Consider the following 3,141-nt stretch of genomic DNA (forward strand, 5'->3'; position numbering starts at 1 on the left):
GGAAGCCTGGTGTCCATACGTGTCTTGGAGAAAACAGATGAGTTGTGCACCACAGGTGGCTTGGGCATTATTGGAGACTTTGGCACAACAGGAAGCTTGGTGTCCATAAGTGTCTTGGAAACCACAGGTGGCTTGGGCACCACAAGAGGCTTAGGAATCACAGGAAGCTTGGTGTCCATAAATGACTTGAGGAAAACAGGTGACTTGGGCATCACCGGAAGCTTGGTGTATGTAAGTGGCTTGTAAACCACAGGTGACTTAGGCACCGCAGGTGGCTTGGGCGCCATTGGAGACTTTGGCACAACAGGAAGCTTGGAGTCCATAAGCGTCTTGGAGACCACAGGTGGCCTGGGTACCACAGGTGACTTGGGCACCACAGGAGGCTTGGAAATGCAAGGAACCTTGGTGTCCATATGTGTCTTGGAGAAAACAGATGAGTTGCTCACTACAGGTGGCATGGGCATCACTGGAAACTTTGACGCAGCAGGAAGCTTGGTGTCCATAAGTGTCTTGGAAACCACAGGTGGCTTGGGCATCACAAGAGGCTTGGGAATACCAGGAAGCTTGGTGCCCATAAGTGGCTTGAAGAAAACAGGTGACTTGGGCACCATAGGTGACTTGGCCATCACAGGAGGCTTGGTGTACATAAGTGGCTTGTAGACCCCAGGACACCTTGGCACCACAGGTGGCTTGGGCACCACTGGAGGCTTGGGTGTCACAGGAAGCTTGGTGTCCACAAGTGGCTTGCAGAAAACAGGTGACTTGGGCACCACAGGTGGCTTGGGCATCACTGGAGACTTTGGCAGAACAGGAAGCTTGGTGTCTGTAAGTGGCTTGTAGACCACAGGACGCCTCAGCCCCATAGGTGGCTTGGGCACAAGAGGTGGCTTGGGCATCGCTGGAGACTTTGACACATCAGGAAGATTGGTGTCCATATGTGGCTTGGAGACCACAGGTGGCTTGGGTACCATAGGTGGCTTGGGCACCACAGGAGTCTTGGCCATCAAAGGAAGCTTGGTGTCCGCAAGTGCCTTGGAAAAAACAGGTGACTTGGGCACCATAGGTGACTTGGCTATCACAGGAGGCTTGGGCATCACAAGAAGCTTGGTGTCCCTAAGTGTCTTGGAGAAAACAGGTGACTTGGGTACCACAGGTGGCTTGGGCACCACAGGAGGATTGGTGTTCAAAAGTTGCTTGGAGAACACAGGTGACTTGGACACCACAGGAGATTTGGGTACTCTAAGTGACTTGAGCACCACTGGGGTCCTGGGTATCACAGGAAGCAAGGTGTCCACAAGTGGCTCGGAGAAAACGGATGTGTTGGGCACCAGAGGTGACTTGGCCATCACAGGAGGCTTGGGCATCACAGGAAGCTCGGTGTCCCTATGTCTCTTGGAGAAAACAGGTGACTTGGAGACCACAGGTGGCTTGGGCATCACAGGACGCTTGGTGTTCATAAGTGTCTTGGAGAAAACAGGTGACTTGGACACCACCGGGCAGACAAGAGGCAGGAACGTGGGGAGTTCGGCCTGGGGTTGTTGCTCTTGCAGCTGGGTCTTCATTAGTGAGTAGCCTTCCACCAGCAGCTCCGGACCCACATCAGGAGGCACAGCCTCCATTGCCTGCAGGAAGAAAGGGAAGAAGAAGGTTGGAAAAGCTGGTGGGCACCCTGAGCCCCCACTCCACACCTGTTTGTAGACAGGGTCGAAGGCACTGGTGGAGCAGGCAGGGTTCTTCTTGGGGTCCAGGACCCCACTCGGTCCTCCAACAACACCAGGAAATTCGCAAGTCTCGCAAGTCTGGCAGTCGCCAAAGAGAGATTGACTCCTTCCAGCAATAGCCTGAGGGCGAGGGGAGCTGCGTGTGATTTTGTACTCCCAGGCACCGAGCGCTTCCCCTCTCCCTTTGGGCACCGAGGTGGGGTCCAGCGCGTGTGGACCCCCCAACCCCTGCATCAGCCCCGCCACTGCGCTGGCCCTACTGCCCCGAAGGGGGACAAACACCAGCCCCCCAGTGTCATGTGTGTCACTCCCCAACCTCCCAGACCCCTTTCTCGATCCCTTTCACGTGGAGACACCCCCATCCCTAAAACCGTTTCTTGCCCCGCATCCCGAGGCTCCCCCCAACTCCTCTGGTGTCCCCCAGCCCCGTTCACGCCCATGGATCCCCCCCTTTTTAGGCCACCCCCCGCGCTCCTCCCCGCACAGCTTCTGCCCCCACCGTCGGGACCGCCCTCTCTGTTTGCCGTTGCTACGGCGCTGCACGAGGAGCCCGGGCCTCCAACGGCCCGGCGCGTTCTGTGCCCCCGCGCAGGCGTTCCATGGCCCCCGGGCGTTCCAGGGGACCCGGGGCACTGAAAGGCAAGAGGAGAAGAGGCGGCTGTGAGCCCTGTGTGCCCCAGCGCCCTGGGGCTGCGTCCACAGTGGCTGCTGCCCCCCTCAGCGTGGTCTGGGCATCCCAAACCCAGCACTTCCCCCGCACAGGGGGCACAAGCACCCCGGGGCGTCCTCCCTCCCTGTGCCAAGAGGCTCCTGGGCACACTGGCACTGCTGTCCCCATAGGTTGCACTGGGGGGCTCTGGCCTTTAGAACCACACTGGCTTGGAGCCCCACCTGCCGCTCCCAAAATCCTAACATGAGGGATCCGCCTCCTCCCGTTCCAGAGCCTCATGTTCTTAAGGAATTCCTCTGCCATGATGGGGGCCCTGGTGTTGACACACAGCTTCATCTTGCTGATCTCCTTGTCTGTCTCCTCCATGAAGTGGATGAGAAAGTCCACCAGCTTGTGCTTGTGACTGCTGGACCCAGGACAGTATCCACCCCTCATTCCATACCATTCCCATCATGCTCAGATCCCATAGTTTAAAATGTACCATCACTTTTTGTCTCATTTATATATACACACACACACACACACACACATACACACATATATACTCACACTCATGCACGAAAGGAGAGATGTAATTCCTTAGTCCACGGACCAATCCCTGTAAAGTTGCTGCATCCATCCAGTCCATGATGTCAGGCTCCATCTCTTGTAACAGTCTCTCAGGGCAGGAGAGACGGTGTGTAGTGTTGGGTTGTTGCCTGCTGACGACACCGCCGGAGTCGTCCAGGCACTGCTGAGCTCGTCTGGTTT

The sequence above is a fragment of the Psittacula echo genome (assembly GCF_963264785.1).
Source record: "Psittacula echo genome assembly, chromosome: 3".
NCBI lineage: Eukaryota > Metazoa > Chordata > Aves > Psittaciformes > Psittacidae > Psittacula > Psittacula echo.